General features: G+C 36.0%; 1 protein-coding gene and 1 pseudogene across 2 annotated transcripts in view; both read right to left on the reverse strand.

Annotated features, from left to right (window-relative positions):
- Positions 1-14745, reverse strand: part of PTPRD (protein tyrosine phosphatase receptor type D) — a 1630925-nt gene that overhangs the window by 1224744 nt on the left and 391436 nt on the right. The gene's annotated exons all lie outside the window — the stretch shown is intronic.
- LOC127485367 (U2 spliceosomal RNA) lies at positions 5276-5388 on the reverse strand (annotated as a pseudogene).

Consider the following 14745-nt stretch of genomic DNA (forward strand, 5'->3'; position numbering starts at 1 on the left):
CCTGGCCTACAGAGCTGGCATCTCATACGGGTGCCAGTTCAAGTCCTGGCTGCTTCACTTCCGAGCCAACTCTCTGCTAATGCACCTGGGAAAGCAGAGGAAGGTGGTCTAAGTCTTTGGGACCCTGTACCCATGTGGGAGACCCAGATGAAGCTCCTGGTTCCTGGCTTTGGATCAGCTCATTTCTGGGAGTCCCAGCCATTTGGGGAGTGAGTCAGCACATGGAAGACACCCCCTCTCTGTCTGGCTCTACCTCTCTCTGTAACTCTTTCAATAAAAAAACTTTAAAAAAATCTCAATATATATTAAACAAAATAGCCAGTTTCATAAGTGATTTTTCTTTTAATAGCTTAGGCTAGTATTCTTTAATGTTTCTCCTTCTCTATGAATTATTTCTCTGCCAGTTCAAAAGAGTAGATATTAAAGACATCATTTATGAATTTGAGAAATAGCTCTAAATCTTTTCTAAAGGCAACCTGGTAAACCAACAGTGAACAGAGGCTAGAAGAAAAATCCCATTGTTTTTCTTCAGTGACAATCATGACACTCATACACTGAAGTGATTCCCATAATCTTCATCATGCTGGCAAAAATAGTGATGTTATTAAGACATATGTGCTATCCTTTTCTTAATGTATGAAGAAATAAGTTATGAAAATTGAATAACCTGCTCAAATTGGGTACATTATTATGAGCAGCAATGAGAGATCATGAATTTTAACTTCTATATGGTATAGTGTGCTTTTTACTATACCAATCTGTAATTTTTATATATTCTATTAGAGATTTTAAAATATGTGTTAATGATATTTCATCAAATGGAAGAGTTTTGTTATAATCTTGTCTTAAAAATATCACATATTTGGGAGTTATTTCATTGATTACAAGATAACTCAAAGGGCTTTAAAATCTAAAATTAAGATTTTGCATTTTGCAGTAAAATTGGTTAATTTAAAATGGTACTCTTTAAAGTATCATTTATCATTGAATGAGCAGAGGGTGTGAGCAAACTCTATATACAACAGATACTCAGCAAAACAGCCTGACCCTTTTCACATTACAGGAACTTCTGCATTCAAGAGTGTTGAATGAATACATTTTTCAAAACATTAACAATGACACTGTTAATATATTCCAGTATATAGAATTTTTCCAACCAAAAGTAATGCATGATTTGCTTCTTTCATTTGATACTAACTCATAAGTTAAAGTAATAAATTATAGTTTGTAAACACTATTGCCATATAATAACTGTTGACTGCTAATAAACTGCAGAGAAATCTGGTCTGTATCAAGCATAAGTGATATTACTGCAATAAACATTTAGAGGAGAACTGTACATTACTAACAATTCTTGGGCTGTCCTTTGAATATTAATTTTTATGTGCACAGCATTTATTGTTTAGGAAAATTCTCAAAAATACTTTTTGAATGAGACTGTAAAAAGTTCATTTTCCAGTTGTTTTTCCAGTACTGAGTTTTTAAAAAAATACTTTTCATTCAAGCATTATTTTATAAAAAAGAAATAAAACATTAAACATAATCATCTAAAATGAAAGTGGAATCTCTTTGCAGAGTCATAACAGAGAAAGTGATACCAGGCTTGCCCTACTGATATAAACAACAATAAAAGCGCACAAGATATATGAAACAAATATTTCAGACACTGGACAATATGCAGTCAAAGACAATTTTCAAAGAACAATATAAAGAACTCTGTGTTTCTTTGGCTATCTTTCTGGTAAAAAAATTTCTGACAATAGTGCTGGGAGGTAGAGTCCAAGAACCCACTGGTGTCACTGAACTGAGGTTACAGATATTGGAGTTTGGAGCTGCTAAGTTGGCTGTAGTCACTTGGAGGTGGGCTGGTTTGGTGGTGGTACTGGATCAGAGGGAGCTCTTCAGATGGCACCACTGAAGTCTGTGTGAGAGTTCACCATAGGGCTTTGGGCTACATATGAACAAACAGACCTACACTATAGGAAATGCAAGAATAATTTCATGAAGTACAGTGTAAACTATTCCAGGTGAAGGTTTGGATCAATAATTAGAAGAAAAGAAGACTGAAGATAGGAAATATGTGGCTAAATATGAAAGACTATTTTTCTCTAAGTTTCTTTAAATGACTATTTATTATTTAAAGTAAATATAATGATTCTGTTTTGGGTGTTTATAAGAGATGTAGAATTAAAACATTAGACCACAACACAAGGAATATTAAGTAGACTTATTTCTATTTTGTCTTCCTGATAGTTGTAACTGCTCAATATTAATTTTAGGTGCATTGATAACTTAACATTATATGTACACTATAATCCCTGATGTAGACAATAAAAAAACACAAAGTTTTATTGCTAAAAAATTTAGGGATTTTTTTATGAACACAACCTAGGCAGATTATAAATAAATGAAATATTGCTACAATGAAAATTTTACAAGAGATTGAAGAAATAGAAGACATAAAAGAAAAAATGGAAAAAAAAAATCTATGTTTATGGACTGGAAGGATCAGTACCATCAAAGTATCCATACTCCCCAAAGCAATTTACGGATTCAACGCAATTCCAATCAATATACCAGCAACATTCTTCTCAGATATAGAAAAATCAATACTAAAATTCATATAGAAACAAAAGAGACCTTGAATAGATAAAGCAATCTTAAATAACAAAAAGAAAGCCAGAGGCATCACAATACCAAATTTCAAGACATAGTACAAAGCAGTTATAATCAAAGCAGAGTGGTACTGGCACAAAAATAAACAAGTAGATCAATGTAATAGAATAGAAGCTCCAGAAATTAAAGATTCATGTAGCTACAACCAACTAATGTTTGACAAATGAGCTAAAAATCAATCCATAAAGAAAAGACAGTCTCTTCATTAAATGGTGCTGGTAAAGTTGGATCTCTACATGCACATGTATGAAACAAGACCCCAAAGTTGCACCTTATACAAAAATCAACTCACAATGCATCAAGTATATAAATGTATGACCTGATACCATCTAACCATGAAGGAAAGCACTGGGGAAACTCTTCATGACATTGGCATAGGCAAAGAATTCTTGGAAGACCCCAGAAGCATTGGCAATAAAAGCAAAATTAAACAGATGGGATTACATTGAGTTAAGTAGCTTCTCCACTGCAAGGGAAACACTCAACAAAGTGAAGAAGCTACCAACAGAGTGGGAGAAAGTATTTGTAGACTTGAAACTAATAAAGTATTAATAGCCAGGGTCTATAAAGAGATCAAGTAACTCAGTAACAACAACAAAATAACCCAGTTAAGAAATAGGCAAGGGACATGAATAGTCATTTTTCAAAGGATGAAATACAATGACCAACAGACACATGAAAAAATGCTCAGAATCACTAGCCATCAGAAAAATGTAATAAAAACCAAAATGACGTTTCATCTCACCCAAGTTAGAGTGGCTGACCTAAAGAAATCAACAAATAATAAATACCTGCAAGGATGTGGGGAAAAAGTATCCTGATCAACTGTTGGTGGGACTATAAACTAGTACAGACATTATGGAAGACAGTAGATTCCCCATAAATCTGAAAATAGAGTCACCAAATGACCAAATTTCCACTCCTGAGAATTTACTGAAATGAAATGAAATCAGAAATTGAAAGACTTATTTTAATCTCCATGTTTATTGCAACTCAATTCACAATAGCTAAGATTTGGAATCAACCCAGATGTCCATCAACTGATGACTGGATAAATAAAATGTGGTGTAAATATATACTAGGGAATACTACTCAGAATAAAAAGAATGAAATCCAGTCTTTTGTAACAAAATGAATGCAACTAGAAACTGTTAAACTTGTTGAATTAAGCAAGTCTCAAAAAGACAAATATCATGTTTTCTCTGATATGGGATACTAAAGAATGAAATGGACATTTTTTGATTTGGTTACTGTTTTCAGCCCTTTTATACTCCTTTGGAACTGTGTTCTTTCCATATTTACTTGTTAAAAATGATGGTTAGTGCTAGCCTATGTTTATGGAGTGAATTTAAATTCATTTTTGCGAAAATTAAAGAAAACAAAAAGGAATTAGAAAAGGCATTGAGGAAGGGAGAGATGGGGAAGGAAGCATGGTTATCATCTTAGACTTGTACCCATGAAATACATGAAATCTGTTCTTTATATTAACAAAAATTTTTTAAAAAATCACACAATAAGAAACATGAAGAAAAGTTGTTAGAATGCTTTGAAGCAATAGTTTGGAGGGCTTGGTAGGGCATGTTGTTTGATTATAAAACTTCATCAGTGATGTATGATCAACCTAAAAAAAGCTACACATACTTAATGTATACAAATTAAGAGTTTGGAGATGAGTATATACTAGCGAAACCATCACCACAATCAGTGCCACTTACATATACATCACCTCAAAAGTTTCCTCCTGCTCTCTTCTTATTATTATTCACATTGTTACAGGAACATTTAAGATATGCCCGCACCACATTTTTTATAGAATACAATATTGTTAACTACAGATTAATCTGGGACAAATGTTAATTTGTGCCCTGTGATGAGTACCTTCTTTCATCTTCCCCCTACTCCAAACCCCTGGAAAACACCATTCTCCTTTCCTATGTTCTGTTTCAGTATTTTAGGTTTTTCAATGAGATGGTACTATGTAATACCTGCCCTCATATGCCCAGCTTATTTCACTTAGAATGTCATCATGTGGCCGGTGCCGCGGCTCATTAGGCTAATCCTCTGCCTGCAGCGCCGGCACTCTGGGTTCTAGTCCCAGTTGCTCCTCTTCCAGTCTAGCGCTGCTGTGGCCCAGGAAGGCAGTGGAGGATGGCCCAAGTCCTTGGGCCCTGCGCCCACATGGGAGACCAGGAAGAAGCACCTGGCTCCTGGCTTTGAATTGGTGCAGTGCGCCGGCGGTAGCAGTCATTTGTGGGGTGAACCAATGGAAGGAAGACCTTTCTCTCTGCCACTCTCTTTCTCACTAACTCTGCCTAATAATAATAAAAAAGAATGTCATCATGTGCAGGATTTCTTTATTTTATATGACTAACTAATATCCCATTTCACGTACACGTATACTACTGCTGGGAATAAAGAATGATACAACTGCATTATTCAATAACACTTTCCTACAAAGCTTCAATTTCACCAAGTATGGCTCAGTTATTCAACCACTAGGTCTTTAACCAAGACAAATAAAAACATATGTTCACAAAATGAATTATGTGAGACTGTTTAAAACAGTTTTATTCATAATTTCCCCAAACTATAAGCAATCTAAGTTTCCATCAGCAAGAAGATGTTAAATAGCTCATAGTGTGCAAGTAACATTTATTAAACTGATAAGAACAGACACCACACTTGATCTTAGCCAAAAGGCCGAGAAACAATTATAAGAAATATTTACAAAAAGGAATCAAACTGGTGATGTGTAGCATCAAGAATGCATCCTAAAAACATGCTGACATGCTGAAGGATAGATGTGACATGCAAAAATACAGAGTACAAATGTGTTTCAAAAAGCTCATGGAAAACAGTATTCAAAGGTAGGTTCATTCTGATGTAATTTTTGAAAAACCCATGCATAATTTTTTCATAATAAGCATTTTCCAGAAACTTTCTGAAAAGCCCTCTTATGTTTCCACTTCTACCACATATTATCACATACTACCACAGGCAAAACTACTCTCTACAGAAGGAAATTAGAACAGAGATGACTTTGAGATTTGGAAAGGAACTGAAGGAAATTTTCTTTCATGATTAAATATACATAAGTTAAAATCTATCAGATATGGTAAAATTCATCGGAGTGCATTCTGAAGATACTGAGACTTCATTGATTACATTTATTTTGCCTCAATTAAAATAGCAGGAGTGGGACCAACATGGTAGCCAAGTATGAAGCTGTGGTGATGACATTCCTGCAGATACACCAACGTGAACAAAGATTCAAATACCAAGCAATCTACACTAGCACTACAGAAAAAAGGCCAGTTCCTGCGGATGCAGACTTTAGACTTGACCCCAGATCAGCCAAAGGTCTGTGTCCTGGTAAAACAGAATTGTTTTGTATATATCACCACCAACTTTTCACATGCCTGGGGTGCACACCCAAAATTACTCAGGGTATGGTGACTGTGAGAAACAAGTGTGATCCACCTAGCGCCTACCTGAGTAGCTGAGGAACTGCCTCCACCATCCCTCGTTCAACCTTGGGCAAATAACACACCCTGAGACCAGTGCCTAAAGACAGATTCCCTGGACCTGCTTCAGTGCTCAGTGAAGTTGTGTGGTCCTGTTTGAGCAGTCTTATACTCCAGCCAGCATCACTAGTGGCTGATGGGTATAGCATTGAACAGTGAGGCCCCCTCAGCCCAACTGAACAATGCTCAATGCTCAATACTGCAGAACAGATGGCTCAGAATTTCTAGGAGAGTCACCAATAACACGAGGTTACTAAAATTAGTAGTTCAGTGCACAAATGATGATGTACTCCAGCGGTCATCAGTAACTTCCACGGAACTATGAGCTTAATAAGGTACAAAAAAAAAAAAAAAAAAAAAACCCAACCTTTTGAAATTCCCAAATACTTAAGATTTCAAAATAGAAGCTTTAAGAAAACTCAGTGAAATTCAAGAGAACACAGAGAAACAATCAAAATCTGAACAAGTTTGAGAGATGGTGGTAATAAAACAAAATCAAGCATAACTCCTTCAATGGAAAATGCAGTATATGAAATTTAATATATTATAAAAAATCAATAAAAGAATAAACAGAAGAAAGAAATTAGCGAGAATAAAAACAGGCAATTTAAACACAGAATTTAAGGACTGAAAAGAAGGAAAAGAATTAGGAAGGGATAATGAAAGTTTATGAGCAATATGGGTTAGCATGAAAAGAGTAATTATTGGAGTTATTGGGATTCAAGAAGGACTTGAGAATGCCAAAGGGGTAGAGGAGACATTCGAGGAGATAATAACAGAAAACTTTTCAAACCTAGGAAGAAAAATACAGCTGTAAAGTACAGGAAGGTGAGAGGTCATTAATCAGATCCAACCCAATCAAGTCTACTTCAAGATACATTATAATCAAGATCCTATGTTTTAAGACAAAGAGAATTTGAAATGTTGCACGAGAAAAGAAGCAAATAACACACAAAGGGTTTCCAATTTGACTGCAGACTTCTAAACTAAACCTTACAGGCAACATAAAGTGGAATGAGATCTTAACAGTACGAAAATATTGCCAACCAAGAAGAGTGTATGCGGCAAAGGTTTCCTTCAGGTATTCAGGAGAGACAAAGAAATTCCTAGGCAAGGAAAAGCTGATAGAAATTATCACAAAATCTGTCTTCCAAGAAATGTTAAAGGTAGTTTTTCAAGCTGAAAAATATACTAACAAATAAGAATATCAGAAGGTAGAAAAGTCACTGGGAAGAGTAACTATACCAACAAATTCAGAATGCTTTAATATTATAATCATGGTAATACATACATAACTTTGTTATGAAGACTAAAACAATTACTACACTAAAATGTTAATGAAAGATGATGTAGAGATATAAAATGTAACATCAAAAATTTAAAATCTAAGAACAAATTGAACATCAATATTGAGTGCTTTATTAGAATGTGTCTCTTTATCTTTTGTCTCTTATTTTTATAACTAATATTAAGTTATCATTTCAAGAGAGCTTGCTATAGCCAAAATAGGATTTTTCTAAGCCTCAAGGTAATCACGAAGAAAAACCTAAACATAGACTTAAATCATAAGCAAGGAATCAAAGTACAACACTATAGAACATCACTTAGGAACAAATGAAGATTGCAGTTTAAGGAGGAACAAAGAAACTTACCACAATAAAAAAAACACACAAAAAAAAATCAAAATTGCAGTAGTAAGATCTGACATATCAATAAATATCTTAAATGCCAATGGATTACATTCTCCAATTAGGAGACAGAGTGACAAAGTGGATTAAGAAAGAGCTCCCAGCTAAACTCATTCTACCTCTAAGGACATACATAAACTGAAAACAAAAGTATAGAATAAAATATTCCATGAAAGCAGAGCCCCATAAAAGCAGGGATACCCATACTTCCATTAGATAAATTAGATTTTTATATAAAAAATAAATAGAGACCAGGGAAGGTCATTATATAGCAAAAAGATTCAAGCAAGCAAGAAGAAATAACACTTGTAAATATAAATCTATGCAAATATTGACAAACATGGAGATACCGACTCCAATACAATATTAGTAGCAGATTTTAACACTCAACTTTCAGTTGCAAAGGGAAATTGCATATAATATCAGCAGGTTCTAATAGACATCTACAGAATTTTCCACCCAGCAGCTGCAGGATGCACATTCTCAACAGCACATGAAACACTTTCCAGGCTAGATCATCGGGTATGCCACAAAATGAGTTTCAACAAAAATAGAAATTATAATGAATATCTCTTCAGACTGCAATTGGACAAAACTAGAAGTCATGAGGAAGAAAACTGCTATAAGCCATACAAATACATAAAAATTAGACAACTTACTCCTAAGCAACCAATGACTCAAAACGGAAATCAAAGAGAAAATTAAAAAAAAAAATCTTGAAAAAAAGTGAAAATCAAACACAACATACCAAAACCTATAGGATACAGTGAAAGCAGTAGTAAGAGGGATGTTTATAGCAATCAGTGCCTGCATCAAAACAATAATATAAAGCTCTCAAACGTATCATTATACTCAATGAACTAAAAAGCAAGAACAAATCAAATACAGAATTGGTAGAAGGAAACAAACAATATAATGAAAAGTACAAATAAGTGACATAGAAACTTAAAAATTATAAAAAAAATCTGAAACTGAGAGCTTGTTCTTTGAAATTATATATGGATTGATAAATCCTAGTGATACTTGCCAAGAAAAAAAAAGACAGGATTTCCAAATACATAAAATTAGAGATGTAAATTGAGATACTACCAGGGATGCCACAGAAATACAAAGAACCGTTAGAGATTCCTATGAACTATGTGGCAACACATTTGATGATCTAGAAGAAATAGAGAAATTCTTAGACACATACATATTTCCCAGATTGAATCATGAAGAAACAGAATACCTAAATCTACCAATAATAGGTGTCAAGATTGAATATAACCAAATACTTGTCACCATTTAAACTACATCAAATATTTAAAGAATTAACACCAAGACTTCTGAAATAATTTAAAAAATGGTTATTGATGTAGAACATTTCCCCCAGATATTTTCTAAACAGTATTCTTATTTTAGTGACATATGAGTATTTCCATATTATTAGGTTTGATGTATACAGGTCTTGCTTCTGATACCTATACAATGTAAGTTCTCTGTTATATGTCTATTAGATGTGTTGAAGTATACAACACAATTTAGAAGTGATATGTGGATTATGCTGTGACAACAAAATAATGCAGAATTTTCAGTGGTTTAAAGAAAAGGATTTGGGGCTGGCATCATGGTGTAGCAGGTAAAGCTGCTATCTGTAACACCTGCATCCCATATGGGCACCAGTTCACATCCTTGCTGCTCCACTTCCAATACAACTCCTTGCTAATGCTCATGGGAAAGCAGCAGCAGATGGCCCAAGTATTCAGGCCCCTATATCAGGTAGGAGATCTGGAAAAAGTTCCTGGCTCCTGGTTTTAGCTGGGCCTAGACTGGGTCATGTCAGCCATGCTGGGAGTGAACATGTGGTTGGAAGTTCTCTCTCTCTTTCATCCACAAATGGAAGCAGAAAGGGTTGTGCTCAAAGATGCTTAATACCCTAAACTTATGAAAGAAAGCTACACCTATCTATGATTCTGTCCTAATTAGTAGGAGGACCAGATATAGATGTAGTGATCTCCCTACATGATCCATAATAACACACATGACATTTCTGCTCACAGCTTGTGGATTCTAGTTAGCTGCTATTATACTTTGAACATGATTTGGCTCCAAAACTCATATAGTACTTTAAACACCAGGATCATTTGTTGGTTGTGCTGGGAGAGTGGAAACATGATCCAATCATGGTGTTTAGGAAGTGAACTAAGTGTGGGTGCATCCTTAAAAAGAAGCTCTCATTAGAGGGTTGGTAACATAAATGTGAGTCAGTCCTCACCACCCTTTGCTTCCTCCCCTGCCTTGTGATCCAAACTTCACATGCACACTGCCACTGCAGTCCTTAACAAGGTGAGCAAAACCACAGGATCTGTACACGCGTGGACCCTGACCCTCCAAAATCATGAGCCAAAAGAAATATCTTCCTTCATAAGTAGCTACTTCTCAGTTATTTCTTTTTTTCATTTTTTTTTGACAGGCAGAATTAGAGAGAGAGACAGAGAGAAAGGTCTTCCTTTGCTGTTGGTTCACCCTCCAATGGCCGCTGCAGCTGGCGCACCACGCTGATCGAAGCCAAGCCAGGAGCCAGGTGCTTCCTCCTGGTCTCCCATGCGGGTACAGGGCCCAAGCACTTGGGCCATCCTCCACTGCCCTCCTGGGCCACAGTAGAGAGCTGGACTGGAAGAGGAGCAACTGGGACAGAATCTGGCGCCCCGACCAGGACTAGAATCCGGGGTGCTGGCACTACAGGCAGAGGATTAGCCAAGTGAGCCGTAGCGCTGGCCTCAGGTATTTCTTAAGATTCATTGTTTTTTCTCCTCTACATTAAAAAAAATTATTACGATAAAGAGACCAGATTTCATTTATTTATAGGAACAATTCTAAGAAGATTCCTCTCTCCCCCTTCTATCCCTCAATCCCCCCTTTCCTTTCTTTTAATTTTTGCAAAAAAAAAAAAAAACAACAACAAAAAAAAACGTTTATTTATTTGAAAGACAGAGTTACAGAGAAGGAGAGTCAGAGGAGGAGAGGGAGAGAGGGAGAGAGGGAAAGAGGTATTGAGGGAGGAGAGAGAGAGAGACAGATAGACAGATCTTTACTCTGTTGGTTCACTCCCAAAATGACTGCAATGGCCAGGGCTGAGACAAGTCAAAGCTTCTTCTGAGTCTCCCACGTGGGTATAGGGGCCCAAGTATTTTGGCCATCCTCTACTGCTGTTCCCAGGCCATTGGCAGGGAGCTGGTTTGGAAGCAGAGTGGCTGGGACTTGAACTGGCACCCATACAGAATTCCAGCATCACAAGCAGCAGCTGTACCTACTGTGCCACAATGCCAGCCTCCCAAAAACATAATTTCAATCCACTCTCTAATCACAAGATTAATGCATCACTAATCATAATATATTTGATATGCAGAGTTTCAGAGGGTGAGAGCGCTAGAGGAGGAGCTCATGCCAGCCTCCACTGGTTTATTTCCCAAATGGCTGCAAAAGGTGATGCAAGACCAGGCCAAAACCAGGAACCAGGTACTCCATCAGGGTCTCCCATGTGAATGACAGAGACCCAAATGCTGGGGCCATCTTCTGCTGCTCTCCCAGGCACAATGGTATGGAACTGCATCAGAAGTGGAGTAGCTGGGACTTGAACCAGGGAGATGGGATGCCAGCATTGCAGGTAATAGCTTAACATGCTGTGCCACAATGCTGTCCACTCAGGTATTTCCTATAGTGAAAAAAAAAAAAAAAAAAAAAACTACTACACCCACATAGCTCTAACATAACCAGAAGGCACATGAGAAATGTACAGGGAGATGATTCTTTCTGTTGAGTGCTGCTACCTCTGTCACAATTACCACAGTTGGTTCAACTTTTGATAAAATTACTGCCTAAGAATCAATAGGGGTGATGGCAATAGCAAACCTATGGATTTTATAGCAGAATTATAGAAAAGTTAGAAATTAGAGTGTGTTGTAAAAATTTCTCTAAAACTTAGGAAGCCATTTCAAATGGATTTTTTTTTTGCCAAATTTAAAGCAATCTATATTTTATTATTGAACTATGTTTTTTTTAACTTTTATTTAATAAATATAAATTTCCAAAATACAACTTTTGAATTATAGTGGCTTTTCCCCCCTTAACCTCTCTCCCACCCACAATCATCCCATCTCCTGCTCCCTCTCCCATTCCATTCACATCAAGATTTATTTTCTTTTTTTTTTTAACTTTTCTTTATTGAATATAAATTTCCAAAGTACAGTTTATGGATTACAATGGCTACCCCCCATAACTTCCCTCCCACCCCCAACCCTCCCATCTCCTGCTCCCTCTCCCATTCCATTCACATCAAGATTCATTTTCAATTATCTTTATATACAGAAGATCAATTTAGTATATATTAAGTAAAGATTTCAACAGTTTGCACCCACACAGAAACACAAAGTGAAAAATACTGTTTGAGTACTAGTTATACCGTTAATTCAAATTGTGCAACACATTAAGGACAGAGATCCTACATGGGGAGTAAGTGCACAGTGACTCCTGTTGTTGATTTAACAATTGACCCTCTTGTTTATGGCATCAGTAATCACCTGAGCCTCTTGTCATGGGTTGCCAAGGCTATGGAAGCCTCTTGAGTTCACCAACTTCAATCATATTTAGACACGGTCAGAGTTAAAGTGGAAGTAATCTCCTCCCTTCAGAGAAAGGTACCTCCTTATTTGATGGCCCATTCTTTCTGCTGGAATCTCACTCACAGAGATCTTTTATTTAGGTCATATATATATATATATATATATATATATATATTTTTTTGCCAGAGTGTCTTGGCTTTCCATGCCTGAAATACTCTCATGGGCTTTTTAGCCAGATACAAATGCCTTAAGGGCTGATTCTGAGGCCAGAGTGCCCAACCAGGTTTTAAAATACTTTTACTCTATATGTCACTGAAATCTGTCAATGAAATTTGAAAATAAATATTTCATAGTCCTCTTGTACTTCACAGATAATTCATTTGGCTTATGACTGCCTAAAGGGCCCAGAATCATATGACCTTTTTTTTACCAAGTCCAAATCCATCCCAAGTCTATCCCCAACAAACATCTATTGTGTCTTTGCGGCAGTTGTTTTATATAATGCAGAACGTATCTCTGAGACTCTATGTATCTTTTTTCTCTCAGTATTGGAGGTTCTCCAGCAATATCTCCTACATTTTCCTCCCCATTCTCATCTTCTACCTGAACCACATTACTGTCCCATCCCACCACAGAATTTTTAAAATCACCTCAATAGATACTAAAGAAAGTTTAATTTCAATATTCATTCATGATTTTTAAAAAAACAGCTATAGAAAGAACTTATCTCAACACAATAAAGACTATGTATGAAAAGAACACAGCTTTCCAAGATCTGGTTCAAGGTAAGGGTGCCCACTCATATCACTTCTTTTCAATATAATGCAGGAAATTGAGGCCAGAACAAGTAGATAAGAAACTATATCCACTGATGCCATAGACAAGAGTGTCAATTGTTAAGTCAACAACAGGAGTCATTGTGTACTTATTCCCCATGTAGGATCTCTGTCCTTAATGTGTTGCACAATTTGAATTAACGGTATAACTAGTACTCAAACAGTATTTTTCACTTTGTGTTTCTGTGTGGGTGCAAACTGTTGAAATCTTTACTTAATATATACTAAATTGATCTTCTGTATATAAAGATAATTGAAAATGAATCTTGATGTGAATGGAATGGGAGAGGGAGCGGAAGATGGGAGGGGTGTGAGTGGGAGGGAAGTTATGGGGGGAGGGAAGCCACTGTAATACAAAAGCTGTACTTTGGAAATTTATATTTATTAAATAAAAGTTAAAATAAAAAATTAAAAAGAAACTATATCCAATTTGAACATGATTTTGCAGATAACATGATATAAATGTAAGAAATCCTAAAGATTCAATAAGCATTTCAATCTAAAGAATTTCAGTACTTGTTGGTTAAAAATCAACATGTAAAAATCGTTCCCATACCAAATGATAACAATCCTATTTACAATAGCAACAAAATATTTAACATTTATTGTAGCAGAGACATAATAAAAGAAATATTTCTGAAAGTTTCAGTGTTCTTGTAAATTTTTCTTTTTAATTTAAGAGGCAGAGGGAGAGGAGAAGGGAGGGAGGAAGAAAAGAAATACACAGAGAAAATCCATCCCTAATCACTGGTTCACTCTCCAAATGCATACAATAGCCAAGGCAGTGGCTTGAAACCAGGAGCTTGGGGACTAAGTCCAAATCTCCCATATGAGTAGCAGGAACTCAACTACTTGAGCCACCACTGTTGCCTCCCAACATCTGAATTAGCAGAAAGCTGGAGTTAGTGATCAAATATGTGTGCACTCATGGAACAAATGCATCCTAGCCAGTGTCTTAATCATAATGCCAAAAGCCTGCCCCAATACTCTTTTTTTTTTTTTTTTAACAGACTAGCAGATGGACTACTTGGACTAGTTGGCAGTCTAAGACACTCTCCCCTCATTTTGAAGTCTCTTTTTCCCTAACCATGATCACGCTTACATCATGGTTTGATAGCTTTTGTAGATATTTTTGACCTCTTCTCTATTTCCTTTCATGTAGGTATATCCCCAAATAAACTCTTGGCATATTTTATCCTGTCTTAGTCTCTTCTTGGCAGACCTGTGCTAGATAAGGGTTTCACTCAGAGTTGGAGTAACCAACTCTTGTAAGATCACACAATTAATCAATAGCAGGTATATTTTGTAAAGCTTAATCTATCTATAAAACCTTTCATATGATCATATGATGTTTCATTCATGTTAGCTTACTTTGGCATCAAAATTCTTTTTCTAAAGTAACTCAGATTTATTGCTTGAG

The sequence above is a fragment of the Oryctolagus cuniculus genome, chromosome 1 (genome assembly GCF_964237555.1).
Source record: "Oryctolagus cuniculus chromosome 1, mOryCun1.1, whole genome shotgun sequence".
Taxonomy (NCBI): domain Eukaryota; kingdom Metazoa; phylum Chordata; class Mammalia; order Lagomorpha; family Leporidae; genus Oryctolagus; species Oryctolagus cuniculus.